Source organism: Solanum stenotomum, chromosome 5 (assembly GCF_019186545.1).
Source record: "Solanum stenotomum isolate F172 chromosome 5, ASM1918654v1, whole genome shotgun sequence".
NCBI classification, from domain to species: domain Eukaryota; kingdom Viridiplantae; phylum Streptophyta; class Magnoliopsida; order Solanales; family Solanaceae; genus Solanum; species Solanum stenotomum.
The window spans coordinates 40206795-40223473 of NC_064286.1; the positions used below are offsets into that span (position 1 = coordinate 40206795).

At 35.2% G+C, this 16679-nt stretch overlaps 1 pseudogene; it reads right to left on the bottom strand.

Annotated features, from left to right (window-relative positions):
- Positions 1–14605: 14605 nt before the first annotated feature.
- On the bottom strand, positions 14606–15991 carry LOC125863967 (agamous-like MADS-box protein AGL61; annotated as a pseudogene).
- Positions 15992–16679: the final 688 nt, after the last annotated feature.

The following is a 16679-nucleotide window of genomic DNA, read 5'->3' on the forward strand; positions in this document are numbered from 1 at the left end:
CATCTTCATTGATGACATACTAATCTATTCATGGAATGAATAAGATCATGCTAGTCATCTCAGAATAGTCCTTCAGACTTTGAAAGATAAGGAGTTATATGTTAAATACTATAAGTGTGTATTTTGGCTTGAGTCTGTGGCATTCTTAGGCCATACTATGTCTGGAGAGGGAATTAAAGTTGATCCTTAGAAAATTGAGGGAGTGCAGAATTGGCCTAGACCCACATCTCCAGCCGATATTAGGAGTTTCTTGGGTTTGGCTGAGTATTATAGAAGGTTTGTCCAGGGATTTTTATCTATTTCATCTCCTTTGACCAAGTTAACTCAAAAGACAGTGAAATTTCAATGGTTTGAAGCTTGTGAGAAAAGATTTTGGGAATTGAAAAAGAGGTTGACTACTGCCCAGTGTTAACTTTACCAGAGGGTACTCAAGGTTTTGTGGTGTATTGTGATGCATCTAGAGTTGGTTTGGGTTGTGTGTTAATGCAGAATGACAAGGTTATAACTTATGCCTCCAGACAATTGAAAGTTCATGAGAAGAATTACCCAACCCATGACATAGAGTTAATTGTTGTAGTATTTGCTTTGAAAATATGGCGCCATTATCTTTATGGTGTTTATGTGGATGTGTTCACCGATCGCAAGAGTCTTCAGTATGTGTTTAGTCAGAAAGAGCTTAGTTTCAGACAGAGGAGGTGGTTAGAATTACTCAAATATTATGACATGAGTATTCTTTATCACCAGGTAAGGCTAATGTTGTTGATGATGCCTTGAGAAGGTTATCTATAGGTAGTACCGCCCATTTTGAAGAAGGTAAGAAAGAGTTAGCAAAAAGATGTGCATAGACTTGCACGATTAAGAGTACGATTAATGGATTCCATAGAAGGAGGAATAGTGGTGATGAATGGGACTGAATCATCATTAGTGTCAGAAGTAAAAGGAAAGCACGACCAAGACCCTATCTTGCTTGAATTGAAGGCAAATGTTCATAAGCAAAAAACATTAGCTTTTGAACAAGGGGGAGATGGTGTGATGAGACATCAAGGTAGGTTGTGTGTACCAATGGTGGATGGAACCCAAGAGAGGATCATGGAGAAAGCTCATAGCTCCAGGTATTCCATTCATTCGGGTTCCACCAAGATATGTCGTGACTTGAGAGAAGTCTACTAGTGGAATAGTATGAAGAAGAGATATTCACATCTCTTCGAACCCAGAGAAATTCCAGATCAAGGTACTAATCCTTTCTTAGTATTTATTTACAAGTTGGCATGTTGTTTTGCATTTGCTTGTGGGTGTTTGATATAAGTGTTGCATGTTACACCCGTAGCCTATTAAGAATAATCTCATTCGAGGATGAATATTCCCAAGGGTAGATATTAAAACATCTCGCAAATTGAAATAGCTAGGAAGAAGCTAAGAATTTGAAATAGTCATTTTTGGAAAGAATGAAAATCTAGAAATTTACTTAAGTTAGGAAAAAGGTGAGTTTTTAGTCAACTTCAAACAACCATAACTCCTATCTCAGGATGAGTTAGGTGTAGATCCAGATATGGTTGGAAATCTCTCGGAATGATCTTTACAACACCGCCAAGTTGGCGTGATTCCGAGTTTGTATGGGTAAGTTATGCCCTTTGGAAGTAGGGTTGTTGGATTAAGGAAATGTCCAATCCGGATTTTGGAATAATTTAGTCTTTTCCTTACCTAATTATTCTAATTCGTTTTTGGGAGTTTAATTGGGGTAAAGTCAGACTTAAGTCAGTTTTAAAAAAGTTAATTTTACGCTAGGGCTTGGAGAAGAGGAGAAAAGAGGAGATAGGAGAAAAACGTCCAAGATTCATCAATTTCGTCAAGGGTACCTTGTGGATTTCGTCGGGGGTGAGCCCTAAAAGATATGTGAGATCACATAGCGTTGGGTTAGTTCACCCACGCGCCAATCATGATTCAATTCAGCGAAATATGTGTGATTTAAAGTAAACCTTTGGAGTTCTTGATGAAATTCGTTTGAATTCTTGCGATTTGATTTAAGTTTCCGGGTGTAATTTCGGTTTAAATTTATTATGTATTGAGGGTATAAATGATCCTAAGTGTTTGGGGAAAGAAACATTGAAGTTCATAGGGTTTAGAGTTGAAAAATGGAGAAGAAAAGTCGTCAAACACCTGTGGAAAGGAGTGGGGCGTCGCGTCAGCCAGCACGCCCCAAAGCAGTCCCTGAATATGGGGCTCTGGGGCAACGTGCCAGCCAGAGTGCCCCAACTTGTTCTCTGAATGTTGAGGGCTGGCGCCCTCCGCCTCTCAGAGCGGCAGGGACGCCAGTTCTTCCCATTCTTCCCCCATCTTTTCGTACTTGTTCCTTAGCAATGCACCTATGTTTTCTAGTTGATTCCAACACTGTAAGGTACATCTAAACATAATGAAATCATCCATAAACATGAGATCATGAACCTTGAATCCATAATCCAATTCAAGGAAAGTTAAGATCTAAGTCAAGTAAAGTCAAGAACCAAGTCTGGTAAGTTCTCAGAGTCTTTTCAAGAAGTCTTTTGCAAATGTTTTCAACCTTGTTTTAAGACTTAAAGTTCAAGTTGAGAAAAGAGTAAGGAGTATAGATTGAAGCTCATTTCTTCAAAATGTATATGGGGACTAAGTATTCCCAAAGAGATTTAAAATGTTTTCACATATTAAATAATAACGGAAACTGAGATTCCCAAACAGCCTTCGGACAAGTTTTCATAAAAGAGTAATCGCTTTCTAAATGAAGCAAGAGGGGAAACTTTTATTTCCAAGATAGCCTTTGAACTAAGTTTTTTTGAGCACTAATCTCAAATCACAGAAAGAAGTATGTTTTTAAACATAAAGAGCTAGTATCATATTTTGGGAGTAGTATTGAGCACCGAAATGGGGAAGAGTTCATACAACTATCAGCCCCCATAAACCATGTAGCCATCATGGGTAGAAAAGGTTCATACTTTTTAGATGAATCCTTTTTGCATATACTAGTGGATCCACTTAGTAATTCATGTTCTATACTTGGGGAGGGTATAGGATGCACTGGCAGCGTGAGGGAGATTGTTATATCATCACAATAGCTCTTATTTGATGGTTTTTGGTTAAACAAACTCCCCCAACATTATTTTGTATATTTATATACATCAGACATATTTGTATTTTTCATATACAAGCAGAGTTCATCATATTGTATCTTTGCATACATACAGAGTTGTTATTGTATTTCTAAATACATAGAGTTTACATCATGTTTTTAAACAACTTTTCCTTATATTGCACTTGTTTTTAAATTGGTTTATATTGAAATGAGTCCAGTTATGTTGAGTTAAGTTGAGCCAAGTAAGTTCTTCAGATTCTCTTTCAAGCCTATGTTGTTTTAGCATTCTAACTCGCATACTCGAACATTCAATGTACTGATGCCAGTTGGCCTGCATTGTCTTATGATGCAGACGCATGTAACTAGGATCAGCATCGAGCGAATCGTTGATCCAGTGAGCAGTTCAGAGTTTGTGGGTGAGCCTCTTTGCATTACGGAGGATCCCTTTTATTGCTTTCAGTTTATTATCAGTTCTTTACGATGTCGTGGGCCTGTGTCAACATCCATCTCAGTTGTTTTAGAGGCTTCATAGATAATCAGTCAGATGTTAGTTGATTCGTCATCATTTTGTTACTGGCTTATGTTTAGATTTGAGTTGCCATTTATGCTAAACTAAATGTTTATTTTTAAAACATTATGAGTTCAGTTTGAGACATGTTGAGTTATCTTGTAGTGGATTCTCTTTCTTATGTCTAAGTCTTTCGCTGAGTAAGTAAGCCAGGCCAAGGGTTCGTTTGAGGCCAGCAATGGTCTTTGAGTGTCGGCCACGTCCAGGGTGTAGGCTCGGGGTGTGACAACAATGAAATGCAACGTTAAGTATAGTGATGCATGTCTGACCTAGTAATACAAACTCGTTGTTTCTCAGTCCAGGACCCGGGGGGACATATATATCAATGCATCCATTATGGCATATGATACGATCCTCGATAATAGAAATTCATTGCGGCGTGCGTCACGTTCTTCGATAATAGAATCTATCGCAGCATGCGACACATTCCTCGATAATAGAATCTATCACAGCGACACATCCCTTGAATCATAATATATGTCGTATCACGCGACACGGCCCTCAAAATGTTAAATACTCTTTAATTTCTTATTCTTCCTCAATTCACATAATACTTGTCACAACCATGTCTCAAAACTAATGCAAATGACATGTTCACACAAATAATGAGGAGATGACCTTTTTCATAACAATGCACAATTCACAACAAAACATCATGATACGACATCAAAAATTAATCAATAATTCTTTCAAATCATTCTCAACACATCACACACCAATAATAAATCACATTTCCTTTTATTACCCTTTTTTCATCATTAGAATTATTCAATATGGTCGTTATAATATGCTTATATCATTCTAATAAGTAGAACACACACAAAATGTAATATGTCATACAAATTTAGCATATGCACTACAAATATTTGATTTTTATAATTCTTATGGCTTTTTTCATAAAACAAAGATATTTATTCTTTATGTGAATTATTACATGTTGCGTTAGTAATCCTATAACTTAATTTTTTACTCATATTTTCATATAATCAAAGATTTAGGCTATAACTAAATTAATTGAGTACTTACATGCCAAAATAAATTGTAGCTTGTTCTTGCTTCAGCGTTTTATTGTTAAATGAATGATATTGTTTCTCTTTAATAAGTGTACTGAGTTGTTTTCAATGTTGCATGAGGAGTGTCTAGATTGTATTCTCATATAAGTGGGGAGGCAACTAAATAGAAAAATTGTTCATTAACAACGAACACATAGAGTAGTGTATTAGAGGATTAATTCACATTCAAATTAAGGAAGAGAGTCAGGCTGGGATATAGTTGTGTATGAGAAAGGATGTTATAGGAGAATTTATAAACTTGTTCTATCTTTAGGTTTTGTTCTCTGCATGGAAGTGTTTCTTGTTGTAATACCAAAATTACCCCTGACATCAGTAACTGATTTGTTTAAATTTATATTCACCATTAGTGGAAGGACTAAAATCACTTACTTTGATTAATTAAAGGTTAAGTATGATTAGTGAGCTATCATAGGGACCAAAACCAAAATAAGACGATAACACATGGACGAAAAAAGTTACTCTTTTTAAATATGCATTCTTATCATGAGTTCATCCATATATTTTATTTCTTAGAATGCATAAGAAATCTAATTCTTATATACAATAGATTTTGTATGCATGTGTATGAACTTTATAGTCTCTTTTCCCTCAATTATATCTACGATAAATTTATTTCTAATTCAATAAATATCTTATCACTGTGCATGCGTGGACATATTGACGAGTAATGATCATAAAAGTGCAGGTTATCTTCATAATAGAGGGAAGTAATGAAGATAATAGTGAAATTAACTTCTTGGTGTAGTTGGCATCTATATTATACTTCACTATATCAAGGACATAATTTAAATTATAATTAACTTTATAAGTAGTGCTCTTTGTTTCCTAGAAAATATCAAACTTGATTAAAGAAAAGCACAAATATTGAAAAAAAATTAACATCCATCTTGAACATTGAACAATAAAACTAGTTTGAACAATGAAAAAATTCTCAAAAATATCAGTTAATATGAAATAGAGGGAGTAATATTTACTAATAATACTTGATTATTTCATACAAGATCATTAATTATTGAGGATCCAATAAATTTATTTTTAGGAACAAATATTACTATGGGTAGAAGATAAAGTTGACAAAGAGAAACTTTTGGAGGGATTCCAACTTTGTAATAAATTAATTAATCATCGGTAACAAAACCCTTTTCGTTAATTTTAATAGTTGGATATTTGGAAAGAATTAATTTAGGGGTGTGTGTTCGGTGTTTTGTTCGAAATTCTCAAATTTCGAGTTCGGTAATTGATAGATAAAAGTAGATATCAAATACTAAATTTTTAAATTTTGATTCGGTAATTCAGTAATCGATAAATTAAACTTTAATTTGGTACGATATTCGATAATACCGTATTGAAGTTACAGTTGATTGTATTACAAAGTTAATATTATTTCTCCAATTATTTCTATTTTTTATGTTGATGCACGATATAATAGAATATCAACAAGTAAGAAGACATCAAGAAAAACAAATTGATACAACTAATATATATATATATATATATATATGTATGTATGTATGTATTTGAGTTGTTTAAGTTTATTCTTTAACTCTCTTTGGATTTGTACTAAAGAGTATTGAACATGTTTATAACACCCTGTATCCGAAACAGACCTAAATGTAGATTTTTCAAAAGTTGCAGGTGCGACCATCGGTTGCCACCCACGGTCCATTCTGATGGTCTGTGGTTCGCAATTGCAACCCATCCCCAGAACCCCCAAAAAATTTAGCTAAGGGTTGACCCACAACCAGGACCTATGGACCGTAGGTGGGACCATGGTCCGTGGATCGACATCCCTAGAAAACCCCGACCCACGGCAGGACCAACGGACCATAGGTGGGACCACGGTTCGCGGACCATGTCTATGGAATGTGGACCACAGATCTCATTCTCTGAAGCCAATCGACAACTAACCAGGATGGACCGAAGGTGGGACCACAGTCTGTGGACCAGGTCCGTTGGTTGGTCTCGACAACTTTTATGTCAAGGTCGTTTTGGTCTTTTCCCTATGCGTTGGACCCCTAAACTATGTCGTTTAACCCCTAAACTACATAGTTTTTGTTAGTTTTAGCCTAGGAACATAACTAGAACTTACCCAAGTTAGATCATTCACCAAAACTTAGAAACTTAGAACGTAAAGAGGAGAAAGAGGCGACCAAACCCTTCCCAAGAACGCAACACGGTTCCATCAGTTCCAGCCCCGAAATCAAAAGATTTCTTTTTGAATTTCTTCACTAGGTATGTGGGATTTCACTAGTGGGTTCCTTTCACCCATTGAGCCCCTAGATTTCAGTTAGATTCTTGATTCCCTTAATATTATTTAGACTTGGGGTTTCTAGAACTTCAGTAGAGTATCATGAATTAGCTACTTTAATGATCAAAATCAGATTATCATGTTATTACCCAATTTCTCGTATGATATTCAGAACCCTAGTTGTATATATTCGTTAGTTCACAAATTATGGATGCTTAGGTCAGATTATTCAGTTATTCCAAATATACACATGCTTCAGTTTACGAATGTCACACTATTAGTCATAATTGTTACATTCTCAGAGTTTGCATGTCAGTATTTGAGCTATCCAGTATTACAGAACTTCAGTCATAAAATGTTAAATTACTTAATCAATTAGGAGAAGCTTAATACCGAGTGGACTAGGGTCAAACACCCTCAAGTCCCAAAACTACGTGCCCCGTAGGTTGTAAGTCCCCTTTGTGGGCATCATTTTAGTGATCACGCCAGCATGCCTTTATACCTATGGCAGGGTATATTGGGTCCTCTCGATGGGGCGTATACATCAGACTCCACATTTAGCTCATGTGGTTTTATGTCGGTTATTAGTAGCTCTCTTACAGTTAAGTCAGATCCTATTGCATTGATCATGCTATCAGTATAGTTCAGTTTTCACTCTCAGCACGTTATAAACTTGGTCATTGCATTCAGTTTAGTCATGTTCAGTATTTTTAGTATCCTTATCATGTTCAGATTATATCATTGCTTTATTGTTTGTTCAGTTATGTTATTGTTTAGCTTTATTCTATCCTACATGCACAGTACCTTTTAAGTACTGACGCATACTCTGTGCTACATCTTCTCGTGACGCAAGTTTAGGTTATCAGCAGCCAGATCACGCATAGATCAGTTCCCGATCTTCACTTCAACAGCATCAGTGGTGAGTCCTCATTCTTCGAGGACTAGTGACATGATTATCTTTATTTCTTTTAGTTTTAGTTTCAGTTTTGCTAGAACTAGTTGAGGCAAGTCACAACATTTCTAGTCAGTAGAGGCTTTATTTTAGACATAGTTAGTTCAGCTTTAGCCTTAGAGTTTGACTATTCCATTTGTATTCAAACTCTCAGTTTTCTTATATTCAGATTTAGTATATGGATATTTCCCATCATTTCAATTTTTCACATAATTTAGCTTCTGAATAGTATTTATTGCTCCAGTCTATTTTATTTGCTTATGATATTCTAGCAGGGTTAGCTTAGGGTCACTCGTGATCCTAGGTCTCGTGTCCACGTCTTGGGGGTAGCTTCGGGGCGTGACAAACTTGGTATCAGAGCATTAGGTTTAAGAGTCCTAGGATGTCTAAAAAGCCACACTAAGTAGAGTCTTTTTCATGGGTGTGTAATGCACCACATCTAATGAGAGGGAGGCTACAAAGTGTTTTAGGAAAACTTCAATTTCTTTGTTACTCTTATCATGAGTAAGGTATGATCTAATTCCTCGTGCTAATCCTTCATTATGCGCTTTCAGATAGTGCCTCCTCATAGAGCATACGCAAGGAATGTGAATTCTAGGAATGCAAACGCAGCTCCTCAAGACCAAAATCAGGAAGTTTTAAATGCTGAATTTAAGAACGCTATCCAGTTGTCGGCTCAGAGTGTGAACAACCATAAATAATCAGCAGGTTCTAGTTCCGAAAAATGTTAATGTTGGGTCAGTTGCAGCTAGAGTTTGGGATTTTGTTAAGATGAATCTGCTAAAATTCTTAGGATCGCAGAATGGTGAAGATCCCCAAAACTTCATAGATGAGGTCAAGAAAATCTTTGGAGTGATGCAAGTAGCTGGAAATGATCGGGTTGAGTTGGCATCTTACCAGCTTAAGGATGTAGCTCATATCTGGTATACTCAGTGGAAAGAGAACAGGGGTACAGATGCAACTCCTAACACTTGGGAATGATTTAGTGAGACCTTTCTGGACAGGTTTTTCCCATGAGAATTGAGGGAGGCAAAAGCTTAGGAGTTTATGAATTTAAGGTAGGGTTCTATGACAGTCCAAGAGTATGGGCTCAAGTTCACCCAACTCTCCAAGTATGATACTCACATGGTGACCGATTCCAGGGCTCAAATGAACAAGTTCCTGTATGGGGTATCCGATCTAGTAAAACAAAGTGTAGGAATGTTATGTTGCTTGAGGATATGAACATCTCTAGGCTCACGACTCATGCTCAGTAGGTTGAGGGTGATAAGCTTAGGGAACAGGCCAAGGAGAATAAGAAGGCTAGGACAAGCAACTATGACTATTCTCAACAGACCTAGCAGTGGAAAGACCTTCTAGATAAGGGCTTCATCAGACCTAGTATTTCCTCATGGGGGGCACCAGTGTTGTTTGTGAAGAAGAAAGATGGTTCTCTTAGAATCTGCATCGATTATAGGCAGTTGAACAAAGTCACAATCAAGAATAAGTATCCCATCCCTAAGATTGATGACTTGTTTGACCAACTTCAGGGTGCTAGTCATTTCTCAAAGATAGACCTCAGATCCGGTTATCATCAAGTAAGAGTTAGAAAGAGTGACATTCCAAAGACAGCCTTTAGAACTCGGTATGGTCATTATGAATTTGTAGTTATGTCATTTGGACTAACCAATGCTCCTGCAACTTTCATGGATTTGATTAACAGAGTGTTCAAGTAGTTTTTGGACTTGTTTGTTATCGTCTTTATTGATGATATCCTCATTTACTCTAGGAATGAGGAAGAACATGCGAATCATTTGAGGATTGTTCTACAAATTCTCAAAGATCACCAATTATTCGCTAAATTTAGCAACTGCGTGTTTTGGTTGCAATCAGTTGCTTTCCTTGGGCAATTATGTCTAGAAAAGGGATTCAAGTGGATTCTCAGAAAATAGAAGCAGTGAAACAATGGCCCAGACCTACCTCCCCTATAGATATTAGAAGCTTATTGGGTCTAGTGGGTTATTACAGAAGGTTCGTGGAAGGATTTTCAACCACAACCTCTCCATTGACTAAATTGCTTCAGAAAAAGGTCAAGTTTCAGTGGTCAGATGATTGTCAGAAAAGCTTTGCAGAACTAAAAACTAGGTTGACTACAGCTCTTGTTTTGACTCTACGAAAGGGTTCAGACGGTTATGTTATCTACTGTAATGCATCCAGAGTCGGCCTAGGTTATGTGTTGATGAAGTGAGGTAAGGTTATAGCATATGCTTCTACACAACTTAAGGTGCATGAGAAGAACTATTCGACTCATGACCTCGAGCTAGCAACAGTGGTGTTTGCACTAAAAATTTGGAGACATTACTTGTACTGTGTTCACGTAGATATGTCCACAGACCATAAGAACCTTCACTATGTCTACACCCAGAAGGAGTTGAATCATCGATAGATGAGATGGCTTGAGTTCCTTACAGATTATGATATGAGTGTGCATTACCATCATGGTAAGGCCAATGTAGTAGAAGATGCTCTTACCAGACTATTGATGGGTAGTGTGGCACCTGTAGAGGAAGAAATAAAGGAACTAGCAAAGGATGTTCACAGGCTTGCTCATTTAGGAGTTCGTCTTATGAGCATATCAGATGGTGGTGTAACAGTTCAGAATGGGTCAGAATCTTCATTGGTAGTAGCGGTTAAGGAAAAGCATGACAGTGATCCGATATTGCTTCAACTAAAGGGTGCAGTTCATCAGCAGAGAGTTGAGGTTTTCTCCCAAGGGAGAGATGGTGTACTTCGTTATCAGGATCGGTTATGTGTTCCTAAGGTGGGTGAGTTGAGACAACAGATTCTTGCAGAAGCCCATAACTCCAGATATTTTATTCATCCAGGTGCCACTAAGATACATCATGATCTATGGGAAGTCCTTTGGTTGAATGGAATGAAAAGGGATATAGCGGATTTTGTGGCTATGTGCGCTAATTGCTAGCAGGTGATGGTAGAACATTAGAAACCAGGAGGTATGAATCAAGAGATCAACATTCCTACTTGGAAGTGGAAAGTGATCAACATGGACTTCATTACAGGTTTACCTCGTACTCGCAGACAACATGACTCCATTTGGGTGATTGTTGATAGAGTTACTAAGTCTGCGCGCTTTTTGGCGGTTAAGACTACAGATTTGGTGGAGGACTACACCAAGCTTTACATTAATGAGATATTTAGGTTGCATGGGGTCCTTTGTCTATCACCTCAGATAGAGGTCCTTAGTTTATCTCTCATTTCTGGAAGTCGTTTCAGAAAGGTCTTGGTACTCAGGTTAATCTTAGCACAACATTTCATCCGCAAACGGATGGGCAAGCAGAGCATACCATTCAGACCTTAGAGGACATGTTGAGAGCTTGTGTGATCGATTTCAAGGGTAGTTGGGATGATCACCTTCCTCTTATAGAGTTCACTTACAATAATAGCTACCATTCCAGCATTCAGATGACCCCCTATGAGGCATTGTATGGGTGTAGATGTAGATTTCCAGTTGGTTGGTTTGAAGTTGGTGAAGCAGTCTTGATAGGGCCAGATTTAGTTCATGCGCAAATATTTATTTCTTAAAAAAAATAAATACTATTAAAAATATGATTTGAGTTCTTTTTTATAAATAATTATAATGAATGTGTTCAAAATATTATATTAAATTTTTTTCCACAAGCACTTTAAACTAATTAGCTAATTATAAATATTTAAAACTAAGATGTGAAAGTTCTTATCATTTATATTTTGAAAATCGTGATATTTATGAACATAACTATTATTTTTATATAGAATTTAATTTTCTCTTCATACATAACCTATCCACCATTAATCTAATGGTATATGTTTCACCTTCTTCTTTTCAAAAAAAAAAAAGAGTAACCATTTTATCACATTCATTCTTAAAGATGAATGTTAATGTATATGTAAAAAATTATAAGTACAAAGAACAAAAAAAAAAAAGATACTCATGAGCAAGACAATTAGGCTTTTTTTTTTTTTGCTTTTGTCTGAAAATTGAATATTTGAGCATACAAAATAAAAATCTAAAATTAAAGCAAGTTGCTAACAAAAACAACAATTCAACTATATGAAGAGAGATAGAAAAGTCTTATTATAATTCTAATTACTACAAATAAGTAAAAAACTACCACACCAAGCTCTGATGCTTCAATAGTTGAGTTTTTGTCTATTCTCATGACTGTACAAGGGGATCTCACAACTTTTACCACAAATTGTGACATTATTTCACTTTTTTAGAGCTCCTACACACAAGAATTGTCAGAGTAGTAAATAAAAGTCTTTCTTGAAAAAGTTAAATTTATAAGACAAAAATTACTGAAACATGAAAAGTCACATGAAAAATTGAAAGGTCAAATACTATTAAAATAAATATAATGATTCTTTCATTATCTTTATAATGAATATCTAACAATTCAAATAATAGTTAAAATATTATAATTTAATATTTAATTAATTAGAATGTTTAATTAAGCTAAGGGGTAAAATAAATATAATAATTCTTTCATTGTCTTTATAATAAATAACTAACAATTAAAATTATAATTAAAATATTATTATTTAATATTTGGTTAATTAGAATGTTTAATTTATCCTAGGGATAAAATAAATGTAACTTTTCATCTTTGGAGTTTCCGCAAAATTATGGAAACATGACAGTCACATGGAAAATGAAAGGTCAAATACTATTAAGATAAATATAATGATTCTTTAATTATATTTATAATAAATAACTAAAAATTCAACTAATAATTAAAATATTATTATTTAATATTTAATTAATTAGAATGTTTAATTTAGCCTAGGGGTAAAATAAATGAAATAATTTTTTCATTGTCTTTATAATAAATAATTAACAATTCAAATAATAATTAAATTATTATTATTTAATATTTGGTTAATTAGAATGTTCAATTTAGCCTAGGGGTAAAATGAATCTAACTTTTCATCTTTGGAGCTTCCAAAAAATTACGGAAAAATTAAAAGTCACATGGAAAATTGAAAGGTCAAATACTATTAAAATAAATATAATGATACTTTCATTGTCTTTATAATGAATAACTAAAAATTTATAATAATTAAAATATTATCATTTAATATGTAATTAATTAGATTTTTAATTTAGCCTAGCGGTAAAATGGTAATCTAACTTTTCATCTTTAGAGCTTCACACTTTTAGTAATATATGATACAATATATGATATGATATATATTAATTTTGGACCTATAATATTAAAATTTTAACCTTTTTTGGTAGTAAGAACCTAAATGTCGAACTGATCAAATTTATATCTTAGATCAACCTTTTTGTAATAGTGCATCCATCATCTCGAAATCCTAGATACGCCTGACAAAAGAATCATTGCTATTCTTGATGAGGTGATTAGTGTTGGATATTAAAAAGTGCAAATGAGAAATAAAGTATTTTTTCTGAAAAAATACAATTTGAATAGCATATTTTCATATCAAAGGGTGGTTATGAGTTTTTTTAAAAGGATTATAACTTTTTCGAAGTGTTGTGATTTTTCTGATAAGACAAAAGAATCATTTGTTCTACTTTCCTTTGTTAAGTATAAATAGAAAAGTTTTCTCTTATTTTCTGATCTTCCGCTCTTCTTTTTCTTGCACTTAAAAAAACTGGTGTGATTTAATGTTGTCAAGTGAGTTTAATTACTGTTCACTAAAGTTTCTATTACCACTATACTAATGAGTAAATTGTTCAATTCTACGAGGATATATTTCATTATCTCGGATACATTGAGGAGAATAATATTCTTAAGAACACAACGTAAATTGAATAGGCTTGAATTTTATCTTATTTTATTTTATTTTATTTTATTTTTGTTAGTGTTTTGCTGTTTGTTTTTATTTAAAATCGAACAAATTACCTAGTTTTGAGGAAAACGGGAAACATAGCACCTGCAATTACATTATTGGCATTTTATATTCAGTATGAACTTCACCTTCTGCTTGTGGTATCTCAAAACTAATGTCACACAATCTGCTTGAAGCATGTGGACAAAGTGCACAAAACTTTTAGCAAATTTCACTTATTAACTAATTGGGTAGTTAGAGAACTTTTATTAACCTAAAAAATAGCTATATGCAATTGCATGTAAATAAGTGGAACTAATTATTTGAAAAAAAATTATATTGCCATTGTATATGATTTAAATATGTCTTCTTAAATAATAGGGATAAGGCATAAGTACTCCCTTAGACTATGACCGAAATTACAGAGACACACCTTAACTAAACTAAGGTCCTACTACCCCTTGAACTCATTTTTTATATAATTTTGTACTCCTTTTGGCTTATGTGGCACACTCCGTGACTCTACGCAGTTCAAGCGCGTGGGAGATATTTGGATGCCACTTAAGCCAAAAAGGTATACAAAATTACAAAAAAAATGTGTTAGGGGGGTAATAGGACCTTAATTTAGTTAAGGTGTGTCTCTAGGATTTCGGTAATAGTCTAGGGGGTACTTGTACCTTTTCCCTAAATAATAACATGATAGAAATGGAAGAAGGTTACACTATATTAACGTCGCTTTTAATAATGAAACACATATTGTTAAATAAGACGAGGAAAGAGATTCTGGCTAGATTAATTAATTTAACCAAATGATGAGGAAAAATAACTAAAAGAATACATGATGATCATAACCACAAGTATAGTTATGAGGATAATTTGAAGCATCAACAGGTTTGTTGTCATAGTTATAAAAAATTCCAACATCATTCTCAACCATAATCTTGCTTGCATGAGTCATCACATTCTTTTTATGTCTTCCAAATAATTTTTTAATTGCTCAAGCTCATGATAGGCAAGTTCACCTATAGGGGCTTCCCACCAATATTGGCTTTCACAAGTCTTCCTTATTTGGTCAAATGTTTCAATATTTTTCTTCTCAACTTCAACTTCATCAAGAATTTGAGTTAGGATCAAGTTGAGCTCACAAATATTGAAATGTTTATGAGTATCAAGATGAAGTGGATTGGAGATTCGATAAGGATTTCGCGAAAGAAACCTATCGATAATGGACTCAACATTAGCATTGCCAAAGGAGTAAGTTTTTCTTGCAGGGGAGAATACTATTATGGCAATTTCAACCCCACATAGTGTGCATAGTTCACTGGCTTTCCTGAAAAGTCTTGAACGACGTTTAGAGAATGTGACTTGGAGGTGATTCTTGACTTCTACTTTGGTAACTTTGATCTTCTGCCGACCCATGTTTGGATTCATTGCTAGGTATTCTCTTTTACCTTATAATTGAGGATAAACATAGTCTTTTGTGATGGATAATGTAATGATCCAAAAGGTCATTTTTAGAAATTTTCATAAAATTATCATTTTACCCCTCTCAAAAGTTCTCTCGAGTCATGTTTGACCAGTTTATAACGTTGGTTTTGAAATTTGATTAAAAATTGTAGTTTTTTGGAAGGTTCAAAGTTGTTAAAAGTGGTATGAACCGAATTTTTGAGTCCAAGATTGGAATTCTATAGAATCGGTTTTGCTTTGGAGCACTTGAATCCGAACCACTAGGCGGAGCATGTCTACCATCCTTTCCCTTGTCAATTCTATATGGAGAATCTCTCAAGCAGTGACAACTTTTACCACAACCAAAGCAATTATCCGTACCCATCAACCATTTTCTCGAATGGCTCTTACCACACTTTTGGCGTGAGGGAATTGAAAATATGTTTCCACCCCCACTTCCTCCTTGAGGCTTAGGGTTAGACACCCTCTCTTTGTTAAACTTAGGAGTTGGAGCCTTGGAGGAACCTTGACCGGAAAACCTTTGTCGGAACCTAGAACGATCATGTCCATTGGAACTTGAATGTGGAAAGTCACCATCACTGGTCTTTGCTCTCTTTGCCTCCCTACACCTTTCCTTAAGCTTCTCCTCTTTTATTTGTTCAGCATGAATCTTAGACGTGAGATATCCATTTTTTTAATGACCATGATGGTACGGCATTCCTTAACCACCAACCATTTCAGACGCACCCGAGACAAACTTACTCATCCTTGCCCTCAAGTCAGCAACAATAAAAAGAACATATTTACAAAATTTTGTGAACTTCAAAGCATACTCCTTCACACTCATATTTCCTTGACGAAGGTTGATGAATTCAAGTACCTTTTCATCCCTTATCTCAAGGGGAAAGAACCTATCAAGGAAAGCACCCTTAAACTTTTTCCAATCAAGAGGACCCGCATCAACCGCCCTCTCTTCTTTCCATTGGTTGAACCAAACTTGAGAAACACCCTTAAGTTGGTAAGCGTCCAATTCTGCCTTTTCCACCGGTGCCACACAAACGATCATCAAAACCTTGTATATTTCATCAATGAACACTAGACGATCTTCCTCAACCTTAGAACCATGAAACGTTGGGGATTCATTCTAGTGAAGTCCCTCACTCTAGTTGATACCATACACATATTTGGGTTCATGGGAACCACAACATCCCTATTGGTGTAACGACCCGGAAATCTAGTAGGTGAAACTAGAGCCTAACGAGTGTGTGTTTGAGTTTGATATGGGGTTATGAGTTGTAAAATGATGTTCAGAGCTTAGGTTGAGGAGTTTAGGGGTTAAACTTCAAGGTACGACCCCCCAAGGACCAACCATGGGTCCTTGAGGGGGGCCCTAAAGTCTAACCCCCAAAGCTGCCTAGAACCAAAAAGCTGCCAAAATTTTGGTGACCTACGAA